Source organism: Homarus americanus, unplaced genomic scaffold, assembly GCF_018991925.1.
Source record: "Homarus americanus isolate GMGI-L3 unplaced genomic scaffold, GMGI_Hamer_2.0 scaffold54095, whole genome shotgun sequence".
In the NCBI taxonomy this organism is placed as follows: Eukaryota; Metazoa; Arthropoda; class Malacostraca; order Decapoda; family Nephropidae; genus Homarus; species Homarus americanus.
The window spans coordinates 680,832-700,000 of NW_024742051.1; the positions used below are offsets into that span (position 1 = coordinate 680,832).

Genomic DNA, 19,169 nt, shown 5'->3' on the forward strand with positions numbered 1-19,169 from the left:
ATATAATATGTATGTATGTATGTATATAACCATATGATACAGGTATACATAATCAAGTACTCACCTCCGATGCAATTGCGGTGGTTGATGGGGAGTAAACGGCGGTGGTGTTGGGGGAGGGGCAGCTGAGTTGACGGGGCCGTGGGTGGTGGGTTGTGGTGGAGGGTGGGCGCTGTAACCTCCATCTTCCTGCTTAATGTGACCCACCCCCGGCCCACCTTCACCCGACCCACCACCACTCATCATGCACACCTGTCATAAAGAGAGAGGTTGGTGTTTTATGGAGGGGGTGAGTGGTGATGGTGGTACTGATGATAGTGATGATAATGATAGTAATGATGATGGTAATGATGATTATAATAATTATATTAAAAATTATTCTAGTCATAATTATAGTAACTAATATTAATAAATAACAATAAGTAATTAAAAGTTGTAATAGCGATCCACATAATAATAATAATAAAATTAGTAATAATATTAATAATTTTTAAAATAATATGACAGTTGGAACACATAAGTCATCTCCAAGTCTAAATTCTGAGCTACCTTGTGTTGGTTCTTTGTGTGGGTGTGTAAGAGAATGAGAGAGTGTGTAGAATGGTGGGTGAGAGAGAGAGACGCGTGTATAGATCCACGGGCAACTTCTAAAAATACCTAGCGTGACGTGTTGCAATTTTCAGTTGTGTGTAGAGGAGAAAGGAAAGAGAAGGGGGTAGAGGGGGGGAGGGGGAGAGATTACCATACAAGTGTAATAGGAAGGACGGTCTGTCTCTTATTAAATCGTTACGTATACACCATCTGTGATTCTCTCTCTCTTGAACACCCCTTAGTCGAACCCGAAGTGTAAATGAACCACAAGTGAACCCGAATCATTAAACTCCCGATTGAATCCCAGAATCGAACCCGATCAATAAAACGACGACTGAACCCCAAAATGGAACCCACGACCGAACCCGACTAATAGACCCGGAGAGAACCGCATTCGAACCACTTGAGTGAACCCCGCAAATGAACCCCGGATGGAGGCGACCGTAGAGTGTGGTGCGGTCTTCTTCTTCTTCTTCTTCTTCTTCTTTCTTATCTTCCTCTCTCCTCCTCCTTTGCCTCCTCTTCTTCTCTCCCTTTTTCTACTCTTCTCTTCCCTTTTCTCCTCTTCCTTTATGCTCCTTTCCTCCTCGCCCTCCTCCCTCTTCCTCCTCCCCCTCCTCCCTCTTCCTCTCCTCCTCCTCTCCCCCCTTCCTCTCCTCCTCTCTCCTCCTCTTCCTTGATATGATATACTGACTCAAGTTCCACCGTATGATATCACTGTCTTGAGGGATTATCAGGTGAGATTGGCTAATTAGGGATTGTCAGGTGAGATTGGCTGATTAGGGATTGTCAGGTGAGATTGGCTAATTAGGGATTGTCAGGTGAGAATGGCTGATTAGGGATTGTCAGGTGAGATTGGCTAATTAGGGATTGTCAGGTGAGATTGGCTAATTAGGGATTGTCAGGTGAGATTGGCTAATTAGGGATTGTCAGGTGAGATTGGGTTTGTGGATTGTGTGATCTCATGACCTTTTGGTGTGGGTTTTTGTGTATGTATGTATGTATGTATGTATGTATGTATATGGGGTATTCATACATAAACACGGGCATGACGATAAACAGACATCCATCCATGTATGCATATGTACGTACATGCGTAAATTTGCACACACACACACACACAGACACAGACACACACGTGGGGTGACGTCACGATGAAGCTATTTCCGATGTACAAATATACAGACACGTGGGCACGTTCCAGGTCACTGAGCAACAAGACGAACAAGAACAGCCACCACAATTACTACCACTACAACCCACAACTACCACCCACAACTACCACCCACAACTACCACAATTACTACCCACATCTACCACAATTACTACCCACAACTACCACAATTATTACCCACAACTACCACAATTACTACCCACATCTACCACAATTACTACCCACAACTACCACAATTACTACCCACACCTACCACAACTACCACTATTACTACCACAATTACTACCACTACAACCCACACCTACCACAACTCCCACAATTACTACTGGTACCCCATCTACTATCACTACTACCATCACTACCACAACTACTACCACCATCATAATGTTTACATACACATATATACACACATACATACACACAGTTATGTCTACATATGTCTGTATTTGTGTAGTGATATTTGGTTGTGTACAAACATGTGTGCTTGTCATACAGTCATTCTCTCTCTCTCTCTCTCTCTCTCTCTCTCTCTCTGCTTGTACGTCTTTGTCTGACTGTCTCTTGTCTATCTATCTGTCTGTGTACCTGTCTGTCTGTCTGTCTACATATACTATATCTATCTGCATTTCTGTCAGGAGAGAGAGAGAAAGTGAAACATAGAGAGAAAGAGAGAGAGAGAGAGAGAGAGAGAGAGAGAGAGAGAGAGAGCAGATGCCATTGGGGTGAGGTAACAGCCGTACTATCCCGGTCAGGACAGTCAGCCAATCCCCCGGGCTGGCTGGCAGGACTCTCCGGTATGTGTGGGAGGGGGGAGGGGGGTCCTTCACCAGCAGCCAGACCTCTTTGTTGATATCCTACGCTGCCAAGGATCCTACAAGTCAGAGAATATCCTGGAAGTGCTTCAGCTAGGTTCCTATGAATGTTTTGTTGATGTCTGGGGAATCTTATAGGAGGGAATTTGGTTTAGAGTGGATTATTAACGATAGGATCCTTGGGAGGTGTTTTTGAGTCCTAAGGAGTCATCCAGAAGGTCCTTGTGGGTGTGGTCCTTATGTAGAATATTTAGCTAGAGTCCTATAAGGTCCTACAACGTCCTACACTGTTACGGATTCCAAGGATTAGGCGGAAGCTTCTTAGATCGTTCACTGATAATCCTGTATGTCCTTTATTTACATCCTACGGTACTAGGGATCCTGGGGAGTGACTTGGGGTCTTAGGGCGATTGGATTCCTTGAAAGTCCTTTAAACAAGATCCTAAATGCTGTATGTTAACATCCTACTGACAGGGCCAAGAGTCCTACGCAGTTTTTGTTGACAATCTAGGCGCTGAGGATATCCTGGGAATAGTTTCCTCGAAAATCCTTCTACCACGTCCTACGGCTTATAATGTAAATGAGTCATAGGAAGGAGTGGATCCTACACAGGTCCTGCAGCAGCTAGCCGTCGTCTTTGTTGATGTCTTGCTCGGTTAAGGATCCTACGGGCAGTGTGTTTCGTGGAAATCCTTGGCGTCTGGGAGCCTTATGAAAGAGTTGGTTGTGTACAGGTCCTTCTGCCGGGGTTCTAGACGCGGTGGGTACGTTCAGGGGTCCTGGAGAGGAATGAGTCCTATTTATATCCTTTTACCAGAGTCCTGTGAGGTATTTTTAACGTCCTTTGTGGGAGGAGATGCTAAGGAGACGTACAATAAGTCCTATAAGAAAAGGGGATTTTTAAGGGATTTTTTTTATGAACTACGTGCGTGTGTGCGTGCGTGCGTGCGCGTGTGTGATTACATTTATGTCTGCGTCTCTCTCTCTCTCTCTCTCTCTCTCTCTCTCTCTCTGAGGTGAAGAATGCATCTGTTTTTTGTTTTTGTTTTTATTACAAGGGTTTTTCCAGGGTACAGGTGACTTGTTACAGGTACGATAATGTAGTTACAGGTGTGTTAATGTAGTTACAGGTGTGTTAATGGAGTTACAGGTGTGTTAATGGAGTTACAGGTGTGTTAATGGAGTTACAGGTGTGTTGTTACAGGTGTGTTGTTACAGGTGAGACATTAGAGGTAGACAGGTAGGAAACAGCTCACCAATATTACCTCACTTATCTCGGTTCAGTGTTGTAGATATAAGGTAATTTTTCCCCCTTAATAACTAGAGTCGAGTCTCAGAGCATTTTGGGTGCCATTTTCTCATTGAGAAACCCTAGAGACCCTCCCCTTAACGGTTTCTTATCTGGGTTAATTGTGGTCGCTCAGTGAGGTTTCTTAGGGTGTGTTCTCATCTTGAAGATCTAGTTGTTTCTAATTAGGTTTCTTAGTTGGTGAGATGCTGATTAGCGAGTTACCTCACAGGTAGACTGATTAACCTGTTATGGACCTTTCACCACACAGGTACACACACAGGTAGACTGATTGAACCTGTTATGAACCTTTCACCACACAGGTACTCACAGGTAGAATAATTGAACCTGCTATGAACCTTTCACCACACAGGAACACACACAGGTAGACTGATTGAACCTGCTATGAACTTTTCACCACACAGGTACACACACACAGGTAGACTGATTAACCTGTTATGGACCTTTCACCACACAGGTACACACACAGGTAGACTGATTAACCTGTTATGGACCTTTCACCACAGTACACACACAGGTAGACTGATTAACCTGTTATGGACCTTTGCCACACAGGTACACACACAGGTAGACTGATTAACCTGTTATGGACCTTTCACCACCTGAGTACACACACAGGTAGACTGATTAACCTGTTATGGACCTTTCACCACACAGGTACACACACAGGTAGACTGATTGAACCTGTTATGAACCTTTCACCACACAGGTACTCACAGGTAGAATAATTGAACCTGCTATGAACCTTTCACCACACAGGAACACACACAGGTAGACTGATTGAACCTGCTATGAACTTTTCACCACACAGGTACACACAGGTAGAATAATTGAACCTGCTATGAACTTTTCACCACACAAGTAGACTGATTGAACCTGTTATGAACTTTTCACCACACAGGTACACACAGGTACTCACAGGTAGAATAATTGAACCTGTTATGAACTTTTCACCACACAAGTAGACTGATTGAACCTGTTATGAACTTTTCACCACACAGGTACACACAGGTACTCACAGGTAGAATAATTGAACCTGCTATGAACCTTTCACCACACAGGTAGACTGATTGAACCTGCTATGAACCTTTCACCACACAGGTACACACAGGTAGAATAATTGAACCTGCTATGAACCTTTCACCACACAGGAACACACACAGGTAGACTGATTGAACCTGCTATGAACCTTTCACCACACAGGAACACACACAGGTAGACTGATTGAACCTGCTATGAACTTTTCACCACACAGGTACACACAGGTACTCACAGGTAGAATAATTGAACCTGCTATGAACTTTTCACCACACAAGTAGACTGATTGAACCTGTTATGAACTTTTCACCATACAGGTACTCACAGGTAGAATAATTGAACCTGTTATGAACCTTTCACCACACAGGTAGACTGATTGAACCTGCTATGAACCTTTCACCACACAGGCACAAGTGAACTAAAACCAGGAGAAAGTAGAGAGAGTGTTTCGGGGTTCAAGGTTCAACAGCCGGGAAGAATTGGCGCATGATGGCAGGTTTTGGATAGGTTGAGGGAGGGGGGTCACCTTCACGAAGAACTTTCAAGGTGCTGTGGGTGGACTTTCCGCTGTCCCGTGTCTGTGTGTGTGAGAGAGAGAGGGAGAGAGAGAGAGAGAGAGGGAGAAAGTTGGTCTGTGTGTGAGAGAGAGAGAGAGAAAGTTGGTCTGTGTGTGTGAGAGAGAGAGAGAAAAAAAGTTGGTCTGTGTGTGAGAGAGAGAGTTGGTCTGTGTGTGAAGAGAGGGAGAAGACAAAGTTGGTGTGAAAAGAGAGAGAGAGACAAACAAAAGTCGGTGTGAGAGAGAGAGAGAGGGCAATAGTCGGTGTGTATGTGTGTGAGAGAGAGAGAGACAAACAGAGTCGGTGTGTGTGTGTGTGAGAGAGCCTATGTGTGTGTGCACGTGTGTGTGTACCTAATGAACGGAGAGATTCAACGATTCATAGATCAGTTTACCTTCCGATTCGTTCTATATTGGATTACCTTCCTAACCTAATCGTGGTTCCACTACCCTAAGCTGCTGATAAGAGAAGATAAGATTAACGTTACTGATACAAAGGATTCTTTATGATTTGTGTAGGATATCACTCAAGGGAGGTGAAGGATCCCGAAGGAGTTTTGTAGGATTTCCTCTGCTGCGAAGAATTATGTTGTAGGACCCCGTCTGCTGTGAGGTAATTATTGCAGGGTGTAAGGAAGGAGATAGTGTTGTCTAGAATCTTGAGAGTATCCTATAGGACCCCTGTGTGAGTCAATTCCAACAGGATGGAATGTCTCGTAGGATCTCATTTTGGAAGCAGGTGGTCTGATTTCTCGAGTCTCTTGTTGAGGGTCCTTATGTTTTGTTGTAGGATGGCGAGAGTATCCTGTAGGACCCCGTCTGGAGTGGCCGCTGGCTCAGGGTGGAAGGTCTTGATGAGAATTCCCCGAAGGACATTAAAGAACTTTTTCTTACCTTTGTCTTCGAAGGATACTTGACATTTTTGCTCTAATTTCAGTGTTGAAGGATATTATCAGAATCCGGTAGGACCCGTCTGGTGGTGGTAGTTGTGGCTTGGTGGACAATGCAGAGGGGGCATTCAAGGGCAACAGAGTCCTTCTCCTCTTATCTCCAGATGAGGATACTGGTTGAAGGATGGTGAAGGTATCCTGTAGGACCCGTCTGGTGATGGTAGTTACCGTAGGACCTCCATATGACAGTCTTGTTCTCCCATCTTGTTCTCCCATTGGTTCCTGTTCTATGATAGGATCTTAATCTCGATGTTGAAGGATACTATCAAATCCTGTAGGAACCTTATGGAGGTGCGAGTATCCTACAGAACCCCATCTGGTATAAGGTAGTGGTATCAGGATTGAATGTATAAGTTAACATCCCTCCAGGAGGATAACAAGAGTATCCTGTGAAGTTCGCCTGCAGCTAGAAGTATCCTGTAGGACCTTGTGGGAGGCATCTCGGTTGAATGTGCAAACAGAACCTCACATTTCTACCTCGTCTCCTGTTGTGGGTTCCTGCTTAGGATCCTAGTTTGGATTTTGAAGGATGTTAGAAGTATCCCATTGGACCTCTGCAAAGAGCATTACTAAACCATTTTTCTTCATTAGTTGAGGGCTCCTACGTCTGTGTCCTTAATACAATAGGATCCTAGGCCAGGTGTTGAATGATGGTAAAAGTATCCTACAGGACCTCGTCTGGTTTAAAGTTGGGCTGACATAGGATCCCTACAAAGGATATTATTTTATCTATTTCCTTCAGTTAAGGATACATTGGTGTTTCTGGCCTGGAAGGATGGTAAAAGTATCCCACAGGATTCCTTTGTTGGGAGATAGTTGCATAGGATGGGTAGGACGCCTTTAATGTGGAGAGCTGCGTAGGTTCATCCCACGAGTTGACTTTAGGAGTTATTCTTTTGCGCATCGGAGCCACGGTGTAGGACGGTGTAGGTCGCAGAGGATTCCGTCTGGTGCTGCAGGGAGGAATGTGTTGGTAGGATCTCTCCTCAAGGACACCTCATGGCGTCTTTTCCTCCCCATAGTTGAGGATATTTGGGTTTATCATATTAACTGCTATAGGACTCTGATATACATGTTGAGGGGTGCTGAGAGTATCCTATAGGACTCCATCTGATGCGAGGTAGTTGTAGTAGGATCTCTCGTAAGGACAATAGACCTTCTGTTTAATAATCTTAGTTGAGGACTCGAAGGACTTTAGCTGGTTATCACGATAGGGCATTTATCTAGGTGGTTGAGGATATTTTGAGAGTCCTGTAGAATGGAATGTGTTAACAGGATCTCTCCAAAGGGCAAAAGACGTTCTATTCCCTCATCTTAGTTCAGGATACGTAGGACCTTTGGTGTCAGGCACAACGATGGGACCTTGTCATGGTGGTAAGGCTACATTGAGAGTTCTGAAGGATCCTGTCTGGTGCGAGGTATTTGCAATATGATGAAATGTGCAGACAGGACCTCACCAAAGGGCACCAGACATCCTACTTTCTCCTGTTAGTTGAGGATACGCTGGATTTAGGATTTTTGGACCCAAGTTTCAACGATGGGACTTTACTTTTTGATGGTATAGGATACTATAAGAGTCCTGTAGGACCCCGTCTGGTGCGGCGTGGTAGTTACACAGGAGGGTGGAGTGTGCAGGTAGTAACAACCAGCCAGGAAATGCCAAACTTGACCCTGACAAGACACTCTCTTTCTAAGAACTCTCTTTCGCCCCTCCCTCTTCTCCCCCCCCTCTTCTCCCCCCTCTCCTCTTCTCTTATTGCTCCTACTGGTTGGCTGGCCCTGCCTTCATTCCCGCCCAAATCCCGCCTCCATACTCTCTTTCTCTCTTAGTACTCTACCTCTCTCAATTCCACCTACTCACTTTCTTTCCCTTATTCATATTCTCTCTCATTCACTCTATTTTCTGTCGTTCTTACTCCCTATCTCTCACTCCCACATTCATCCTCTTACCCCCTCTCATTTTCTCTTTGTGTCGCTTTACTTTGTATCTCTCACTCTCTCAAACACTTTCTGTATATTTTATCTCTCTCTCTCTCTCTCTCTCTCTCTCTCACACACACACACACACACACACACTTAATCTTTGACTCTTTCTCACACACTTTATCTCTCACTCTCTGACACACTTAATATCTCACTTTACACACACACACACACACACACACACACACACACACACACACACACACATGAAGCCTACTCACTTAGGCAACAAGTTGTCTCTTACAAGTGAGACACTCTTAAAGTAAGACACTTACATTATGTACGTATAACTCTCCCTCTCTCGGCCTGGGTTGTAAGTGTGTTGTTGTTGTTTTTGTTGTTTTATTGTTATTGATATTAGGTTGTGTTTTTTGTTATTGTTGTTGTTTTGTTATTGTTTTTATTAGGTTATGTTGTTATTATTGTTTTTGTTTTATTGTTGTTTTGTTATTGATGTTATTGTTGTTAGGTTATGTTATTATTGCTGTTGTTTTGTTTTATTGTTGTTGTTTTGTTTTTATTGATGTTATGTTAGGTTGTTATTATTGTTGTTATTGTTGTTGTATTATAGCGTTATTAGTTCTATCTTTCGTCTCCTTGTAAATATTTAACACTCTTCCTCTCACCTCTCACCCTCCCTCAAGTTTTCTCCCTCTACCCTCCTTCACCCTTCTTCATCCTCACCTCCTGACTTCTTCTCACCTCTCTTCTCTTCTCACCCCTTTCAATTTCTTCTCACTCTTTCACCCCTTTCTCCCCTCACCCTTTTTTTTCTCTTCTCTCACCTTTCACCTCCCTCACTTCCTCACCCCCTTCTCACCCTCTTCTCTCACCCTTTCAACTTCTTTCACACTCACCCCCCACCCCTCACCTCACACCTCACCTCACACCCTCACCTCACACCCTCACCTCACACCTCACCCCTCACACCCTCACCTCCCTCCCTACCCCTCACCTCTGTGTTGGCAGGCGTCACCACTAGCATGGTTGGTTACTGTTGTTCCCAGAAACCTTGTCACGGTCCACCTGTTGTTAATGTTCCACAAGGCAGGCGGAGGTTCGCCTGCTTTTGCTTTGCCTGGCTTTGTCTCGCCTGGCTGTTAATGCTCGTTAGGCAGATGACGGGCGGAGGTCCGTCTGGCGTTGTTTCACCGGGTTGTTAGTGTTAGGCAGATGACGGGCGGAGGTTCGTCTGGCGTTGTTTCAGATGATGGGCGAAAGTTCGTTTGGGTTCGGCAAAGTAGATTATTTTTTTATACGAACGCCACTGCAAGCACAACACTGGCGGAGGTACGTCTGGCGCCAGTTTAACTAGATTTAATTTTAGACAGTGCCACTATATGGGCAGATGACGGGGCGAACGTTCGTCTGGCGTTGTTTCAGTGAGGAAAACTTAAGCTGAGAGGAAGATTAACCTTAGTAATAATGACTGGCCCTAAGATCACCCTGGCGGGAGTCTACTGAAGGTGTGGAAGATGTGACCCACACCTACAACCACATCCGCACTTACAACCATACCCACTCCTGCAACCATACCCACAACCACAACTACACCCACAACCACAACTACACCCACACCTACAACCATACCTACAACCACACCCACACCACACCCACACCCACACCCACACCCACAACCATACCCCACACCCTAACAAGCTGTGTGATCCAGTGTCGAGGCTTAACCCAGGAAGACCGGACAACTCCCCAACTGCACTGGCTAGACAAACAACAGAGAACAGAAGCCCTTTCTGGTATGACTTATAACCATCTTTCACTGACACTTAGAGACCGTAAAGTGTGACTTATGTAGGGTAGTTAAGTGTTAAGTAGGTCTTGTAAGTGGATGACTATTATTTCGAGTGTGTGTGTGTGTGTCAATCAGGCAGGTATGTACATTATTACAGGTAAAACACAGGTGTCTCCTCCTCCTCCTCGCTGTTCCTCCTCTTCTCCTCCCCTCACACTACCCCTCTTCCACCCCCTCCTCCCCCACACACTACCCCTCTTCCACCCCCTCCTCCCCCACACACACCACCCCCTCTTCCACCCCCCTCCTCCCCACACACTACCCTCTTCCACCCCCCCTCCTCCCCCACACACTACCCCCTTCCACCCCCCTCCCTCCCCCACACACACTACCCTCTTCCACCCCCTCCCTCCCTACACACTACCCCTCTTCCACCCTCCTCCCCCACACACACCACTCCCCCCCCACACACTCACTTCCTCTCACACTGCAAACACACACTCAAGATCGACAAAGTGACCTAAGTTGTTTTCCCGCAGCAATTAGTGAGAATGATTCAATTAAGTTGACACAAGAGCCAGTGGAGTCTCAGGAGATTCCTGCCTTACATTGTCTCTCCACTACCTGTCACCTGAAGATTAGACACCTTACCTTATTTCACCTGAAGATTAGACAATTCTTAACTTATTTCACTTAATCTAACTCTAACTTGTTAGTTGGCGGTGTTACATTGATTCATTATTATTATTATTATTATTATTATTATTATTTACATATCATCATCATCACTATAAATACTCACACCAGTAGGTCAATACCTCATCAACCCGTCGCTAATACACACAGTCAGTCAAAATACCAAGTGAGCAACACACGGTGAAATTATCCCGGGTTTATGAGAGCGGTGGTGAAAACAATGCTGTAATGGTGCTTAACTCTGTCACCTGTGGAGGATATCAGTGTGTGTGTGTGTGTGTGTGTGTGTGTGCAGAAAGAAAAACCAACGACCCATAGAAATTCTCACTGAATAGGCGTGTGGGTGGGCGTAGGTAGGTGGGTGTAGGTGGGCTAGGGAGGGTAGGTATACATAGGTGGGCTAGGGCGAGTGGGTGGGTAGGTGGGCTAGGGTGGGTGGGCGGGGGGGTGTACAGCCAATCAAACCCACAGAATCATCACTCATAAATTACTTCATAAGTGAAAGCTGACGGTGAGTATCGAGTGTCAGCCCAGGTTTGAAGATAGCTGACGTCAGCTTGGTGTAGTTGTGAAGGTTAGGACGTGTTGTCAGCAGATGAGTGAGCTATTGTCAGGATGAATGAATGAATTCGTATGTACAGATGAAAGAGTGAATGAAATAAGTGTCAGTAGATGAATGAATGAAATAGTGTCAGCAGATGAATGAAATAGTGTCAGCCGAAGAATGAAATAGTGTCAGCAAATGAATGAAATAGTGTCAGCCGAAGAATGAAATAGTGTCAGCAAATGAATGAAATAGTGTCAGCCGAAGAATGAAATAGTGTCAGCAAATGAATGAAATAGTGTCAGCAGATGAAGGAATGAATGAACACGCGTCTAGAGAATGAAGGGGATGAAAGCAGGGAATGAAAATCGACTGGCCAATAACTTTCTGATGTAAAACAAAGATTGAAATTGGTTATGAATGAATTGAATGACCAGACGAATGAATGAATGAATGAAGGACAAGTGGAGAAAGTGAGAGTAAACAGCTAAGACAACGAGTAGAAACACACACACACACACTATAGAAGGTAACATAGTAAAGTGCTAACCTAACCTCCCTACCCTTCCCACCTCACCCCCCTCACCTCCTCCCATCTCTTTCCTCTATCACATATTTCCCTCTTCCTACCACACCTCTCTCTTCCCCCCTCCCTCTACCCCTCACCACCACTCTTCCCTTACCTGCACTACATCACCCCCCCCTCTCTCCTTATATCTCTCACCTACCTCCTCAGTGAGACATCTTGCACCGGGTGTTGTTTATGTCTCATCAAGTCATTTATTGAAGCTCCTTTCATCACTAGTGACGTTTATAGTGTGTGTGTGTGTGTGTGTGTGTGTGCGTGTGTGCGTGCGTGCGTGCGTGCGTGTGTGTGTGTATTATTTGTGATTCTGTCTGTATGGATATGGCTGTTTATACATGTTTTTATGTACTTGAAGCATACATATACAACACATACATTAATGCATACTTACATACATAATTACACAATCATACATACATACAGACAGATATACACTCACATGCAGCCGTATAACATTTCATCCATCTTACTGTAATTATACATCTATTATGTATTAATGACGTCATACACTAACTATCTGTAATTAACCTGTCTCTATTATCCCTACAGGTGGACTGAGGCGTCTGAAGGTGTGTAGAGGTTAGTTGTTTGTATTAACGTAGTAGTTGGAGGTTAATGATTAGGTAAGGTGTTTAATTAGGACAGGTGAGGTGTTTAATTAGGGCAGGTAAGGTGGTTAATTAAAGCAGGTTATGTGTTTAATTAGGGTAGATAAGGTGTTTAATTAAAGCAGGTTATGTGTTTAATTAGGGCAGATAAGGTGTTTAATTAAAGCAGGTTATGTGTTTAATTAGGGTAGATAAGGTGTTTAATTAAAGCAGGTTATGTGTTTAATTAGGGCAGATAAGGTGTTTAATTAGGGCAGGTTATGTGTTTAATTAGGGCAGGTGAAGGTTTAATTAGGGCAGGTTATGTGTTTAATTAGGGCAGGTGAAGGTTTAATTAGGGCAGGTTATGTGTTTAATTAGGGCAGGTGAAGGTTTAATTAGGGCAGGTTATGTGTTTAATTAGGGCAGGTGAAGGTTTAATTAAGGCAGGTAAGGTCTGTTTTATTTGTTTATTTTTTATTGAATTGTAAATGAATTCAATGTGTGTATTATTTTGTTTACATGTTTACATTGGGTTTATTTACAGGTAAGTGTTATTATTGTAAACACTTAAATGATGATGTTATGATGTATTTACACTCAGATGGTAAATTAATTAAGTAAATTAGTTTAGCATTGTATTTGTGTGCGGTGGCTGAGTAGTTGCTGCACTCGTCTTAATGTCACGAGGTCACTGGTTCGATCCCGGGGGTAGTACAGTACATGACTTTGCAGTTTGGGATATGAATGTGGTCGAGTTCAGGGTTAAGGGACCCACTTTGGGGCCCATGTGGTCGAATACAGTACTAAGGGACCCACTTTGGGGCCCATGTGGTCGAGTACAGTGCTAAGGGACCCACTTTGGGGCTCATGTGGTCGAGTACAGTGCTAAGGCACCCACTTTGGGGCCCATGTGGTCGAGTACAGTGCTAAGGGACCCACTTTGGGGCCCATGTGGTCGAGTGCAGTGCTAAGGGACCCACTTTGGGGACCATGTGGTCGCGTACAGTACTAAAGGACCCACTTTGGGGCCCATGTGGTCGAGTACAGTGCTAAGGGACCCACTTTGGGGCCCATGTGGTCGAGTACAGTACTAAGGGACCCACTTTGGGGCCCATGTGGTCGAGTACAGTACTAAGGCACCCACTTTGGGGCCCATGTGGTCGAGTACAGTACTAAGGGACCCACTTTGGGGTCCATGTGGTCGAGTACAGTACTAAGGGACCCACTTTGGGGCCCATGTGGTCGAGTACAGTACTAAGGGACCCACTTTGGGGCCTATTTTCACTAATTATAATACTGCAGGTAATTTTTTTTTTGGAGATATTAACTACGGATATTTTTAAAGGAAAATATAATAATTTTAATGTTGAAATTTTATCGGGTTATTTGTTTATATATGTATGTATGTATGTGTGTGTGTGTGTGTGTTTGGTTGTATGTATGTACGTACGTAAGTAAGTAAGTGTGTGTGTTTGGTTGTATGTATGTATGTGTGGTTTTATGTATGTATGTATGTAAGTATGTACGATGATTTAACCCTTTGAGTACGATGATTTAACCCTTTGAGTGTGATGATTTAACCCCTTGAGTACGATGATTTAACCCTTTGAGTACTATTATTTAACCCCTTGAGTACGATAATTTTAACTCTTTTTCCTTTCCTCTCTACCTTCTCTCCTCTCTCCTCCCCTTCCCCTCTCCTGCCCTCGCCCCTCCTTTCAATTCTCTTTCTCCCTTCCATCCTCCCACTCTCTCCCTTGTTCCCCCCCCTCTCTTCTTCCTTCCTCCCTTCTTCTCTCCTCCCCCATTCCTTTCCTTCTCGTCCTCCACTTCCTCCTCCTTCCCTCCCCATCCTTTCTCCCCTCTCCCCTCCTCTCCACCCCTCCCCCTCCACCTCTCAAGTACCAACAGGCCAGGTAAGGTTTAAACTGCACCTGCCGTTCCATGACTCGTACCTGGTTCTACCTGGTCGCTTCCTACCCCCCTAGTTACCAGGTGTATTGAGTTAACGTTATAATCCATGAAGCTCAAGTAGGGATTCTCAAAGGTTCCTAAGTTCAATTTTCCTCCTCACTGGTGATGTGAGAACGTATCTAACTGACTCACTTAAGCTACCACACAAAGATGGATTCTCAAAGGTTCCTAAGTTCAATTTTCCTCCTAACTGGTGATGTGAGAACGTATCTAACTGACTCACTTAAGCTACCACACAAAGATGGATTCTCAAAGGTTCCTAAGTTCAATTTTCCTCCTAACTGGTGATGTGAGAACGTATCTAACTGACTCACTTAAGCTACCACACAAAGATGGATTCTCAAAGGTTCCTAAGTTCAATTTTCCTCCTAACTGGTGATGTGAGAACGTATCTAACTGATTCACTTAAGCTACCACACAAAGATGGATTCTCAAAGGTTCCTAAGTTCAATTTTCTCCTAACTGGTGATGTGAGAACGTATCTAACTGACTCACTTAAGCTACCACACAAAGATGGATTCTCAAAGGTTCCTAAGTTCAATTTTCCTCCTAACTGGTGATGTGAGAACGTATCTAACTGATTCACTTAAGCTACCACACAAAGATGGATTCTCAAAGGTTCCTAAGTTCAATTTTCCTCCTAACTGGTGATGTGAGAACGTATCTAACTGACTCACTTAAGCTACCATAGCAACATAACACTGAGAATGTGTCCGTAACTTTACTTCCTTTGAGAACTTTTGAGAATCCATCTTTGTGTCGTAACTTAAGAGAAACAGTTAGGAGACGTGGTGAGGCTAGAGGGAATGATGGAGAGAAGGTAGGAGGTAGGGAAGGAGGGGAGTTATGCAGGGAGGGAAGGGGAGGGAGCTATGCAGGGAGGAAGGGAGGGGAACGGGTTATGGAGGGAGGGAAAGGAGGGAGCTATGCAGGGAGGGAAAGGAGGGAGCTATGCAGGGAGGAAGGGAGGGGAAGGGGTTATGGAGGGAGGGAAAGGAGGGAGTTATGTAGGAAGAAAGGGGGGGAGGAAGGGGTTATGCAGGGAGAGAGGACGGAGGGAGGGGAGGGTGGGAGGGAGGGCAGAACACGGCGCAAGAAAATTATAACTTTCTAACAGGAAGATCTACCAGTGCAGGAATGCGTCTGCGGCCCCAAGAAGCGGGACCCTCTATCCCCTAGGGCCTTGGGGCATCGCTTAGGGCCCCGTCGACCCAGAGTACATGTGCCCCAGGGTGTGGTCCGCCCTGTGGGAGTACCGGGGAGGGAATCACGCCAGGGTGTCGGGGTGTGTGAGGGAGAGCTAAACGAGGCTGACGAAGGTGTGTGTGTGTGCGTGTGTGTGTGTACTGACCAATAACTGAGGTGATCTTGGCCTTGAAAGCTCCGGTCTGCTGGTTCCTCTCTCCCCCTCCCTCCCTCACCCCTCCCTCCCGCCCCAGGAAACACCTTTCTCTGCTCCTCCTCCTTCACATCTACCTCCTCCGGCGTCCTGCAGGATTAAGTCCACCAAAATCCTTCTCTCACATACCACACCTTCTGGCCACGATCCGCATTCTCTCCTGTAGTCTAGCATCCCTCCCTCCCTCCCCCCCCTTCCATCCCTCCATTTCTATCCTCCCTCCCTCCCTGCATATAACCCTCCTTCTCTCTCCCCTCCCCCCTCTCTCCACCCTGCATTCCATAACCTCTCACACATGTATTCCTATATTGAATCTTCTCGGTTGACTGGTTAGCTTGTGTGTGAGAGAGAGAGAGAGAGAGAGAGAGAGAGAGAGAGAGGGTTGAACGTGAGGAAATCGTGTCTGTGAGAGAGGGAGGAAAGACAGGTGAGGGAAAGAAGGTGAGAGAGGGAGGAAAGACAGGTGAGGAAAGAAGGAGGGAAGGTGAGAGGGCGAGGGAGGGGAAAGGTGAGAGGGGGAGGAGGACTTTTGCTTGTTGCCTGTCTGCTTGGTTGACTGTACAATTAGTTAGGTGACTGTTTGGTTGACTGTTAATGACGTAATTGGTTGGTTAGGTTATTTGGTTGACTGTATGGGTGTTAGAAAGGCATATTTACAGGTTGGGGAGTGTGTTTGGTTGCTTGGTTGAGAGGGAGGGAGAGTGTGTTTGTAAAGGAGGGGTGTATGAGGGGAGGGGAGGGAGAGTGTGTTAGTGAGAGGGAGGGAGGGTGTTAGTGGATGAGAGAGGGGAAGGAGAGTGTGTTAAGGGGAGGGGGGTGTTAGTAAGGAGGGGGGAGAGAGGGAGTGTGTTAGTAAGGGAGGGGGTGTAAGAGAGGGAGGGAGAGTGTGTTAGTAAAGGGAGAGGGAAGGAGAGTGTGGTAAGGGGAGGGGTGTAAGGAGAGAGGGGGAAGGGAGAGAGGTGTTAGGAAGGGAGGGTGTAGGAGAGTGTTAGAAAGGGGGGGTGTATGAGAGAGAGGGAAGGGAGAGGTGTTAGAAGAGGAGAGGAGGGAGAGAGGGGTGTTAGAAGGGGAGGGGGTGTGAGAGGGGAAGGGAGAGGGCAGGGGGGTGTATGAGAGAGGGGAAGGAGAGGAGGGAAGGGAGGGGGGGTGTGGAGAGAGGGGGAGGGAGAGTGTTAGGAAGGGAGGGGGAGAGAGAGAGGGAGAGTTTAGAAGGAGAGAGAGTAAGCGAATGAGGAAGAAGAGGGAGAGGAGGGGGGGAAGGGGGTGAGACAGACAAGGAGGGTGTGAGGGGAGGAGCAGGGGGGGATGTGGGGTGTGAGGGGAAGGGAGAAATCGTGGCCTCTCACATACCAAGAGTTGAGAGAGAGAGAGAGAGAGAGAGAGAGAGAGAGAGAGAGAGAGAGGAGAGAGAGGGTGAGAAAGGGGCTGGAAGAGGGAGAGAGGGAGAGTAGAGAAAGAGGGGAGGGGGGGTAGAGGGAGGGAGGGGAGGTAGAGAAAGAGGGAGGGGGGAGGTAGGGAGAGAGAGAGGAGAGGAGAGGGAGGTAGAGAGAAAGGGGAGGGGGAGGTAGAGAGAAGAGGGAGGGAGGAGAGAGAGGGAGAGGAGAGAGAAAGGAGGGGGAGGAGAGAGAAAGAGGGAGGGGAGGTAGAGAGAAAGAGGGAGGGGAGGTAGGGGAGGGAGAGAAAGAGGGAGGGGAGGAGAGAGAGGGAGGGGGAGGTTAGGAGAGAAAGAGGGAGGGGGAGGTAGAGAGAAAGAGGGGAGAGGGAATGTAGAGAGAAAGAGGGGGGGAGGTAGAGAGAAAGAGGGAGAGGGAATGTAGAGAGAAAGAGGGAGGGGAGGTAGAAGAGAAGAGAGAGGGGGAGGTAGAGAGAGAGAGAAAGAAAGAGAGAGTACTCATACCATCACACACCCCTACTGGTATCAATAAGGCCTGGTATTGTTTTGGACTTTAAAGCGACAGGTGTACACTAATGAGAGGTGCCAGGTAACAGAGGTGGGTGAGTCTTACCGGGCTGTGTACCTGTGGAGGGGGGTCCAGGTGGTGCTACTACTAATAACAACAACAACTACCACCACAACGACTACTACAACAACTACCAATAACAACTACCACAAAAACATCTACCAATAACAACTACCAATAACAACTACCACAACAACAATACCACAACAACACCTACCAATAACAACTACCAATAACAACTACCACAACAACAATACCACAACAACACCTACCAATAACAACTACCAATAACAACTACCACAACAACAACTACCACAACAGCTACCAATAACTACAAACAACAACAACAACTAACAACTACAAACAACAACAACAACTAACAACTACTACAAGAAGATCAAAAGACACTGTTTACTATGTACAGTGTGGCTAAGGTGTAGGAGGGGACAGTACCGAGGGCGAGAGTGGATTGGTAACTTCTTCTTCTTCTTCCTCCTCTTATTCTTCTTCTTCTTCTCCTCTTATTCTTCTTCTTCTTCTTATTTTCTTCCCCCTCCTCTTCATCATTATTATCATCATCCTTCTCTTCTTCCTTCTACTCCTTTCCTTCTTTCCCATATTCTCCTTATTGTCTTCCTCCTCATCATCATTATCATCATCCTTCTCTTCTTCCTTCTACTCCTTTCCTTCTTATCCATATTCTCCTTATTTTCCTCCTCCTCCTCTTCTTCCCTCTCTTCCGCTTATCTTCCTTCGCCTCTTTCTCACTTTCCTCCGCATTTTCCTCCTTCTCATTTTCCTTCTCAACTTCCTCCTCCTCTCCACCCCCCCCCCCATAAATGCTGACCTCGAGAATCCCCAACCAATCAAATGCTGACCTTGACTGGCCAATCATCGAGTCACATTGATCATAAGGGTTGTAATGATGATTTGATTGGTCAATAGTCACCTGTCATTAACTACCGGTTGTTTACTGGTAATGGTGGTTGTTGTGGTTGGTGGTGGTTGTGATAGTGGTAATGGTGGAAGTTGTGATGATGATGGTAATGATGATTGTAATAATAATAATAATAATACGTGCTTGTGTATTTTTGAGTTCGTGTGTGTATGTATGTATGTATGTATGTATGTATGTATATGTGTGTGTGTGTGTGTGTGTGTGTGTGTGTGTGTGTGTGTGTGTGATCGTGACAGTGTGTATGTTAAACCCGCAGGCTTTTAAACCTCATCACACGATAGCCAGTGGTTTAACTCTC

General features: G+C 45.6%; 1 protein-coding gene and 1 long non-coding RNA gene across 2 annotated transcripts in view; one reads left to right on the top strand and one right to left on the bottom strand.

Annotated features, from left to right (window-relative positions):
* Window positions 1-249, bottom strand: part of LOC121876469 (steroid hormone receptor ERR2-like) — a 45,472-nt gene extending 45,223 nt beyond the window's left edge. The window contains exon 1 of the mRNA XM_042381572.1: window positions 65-249. The gene's annotated coding sequence lies outside the window, so the exon portion shown is untranslated. The remainder of the gene's footprint in view (window positions 1-64) is intronic.
* The window catches only part of LOC121876470, a 144,600-nt gene that overhangs the window by 47,477 nt on the left and 77,954 nt on the right, over window positions 1-19,169 (top strand). Inside the window, exon 2 of the long non-coding RNA XR_006090770.1 lies at window positions 12,539-12,558. This is a non-coding gene — a long non-coding RNA (uncharacterized LOC121876470). The remainder of the gene's footprint in view (window positions 1-12,538; window positions 12,559-19,169) is intronic.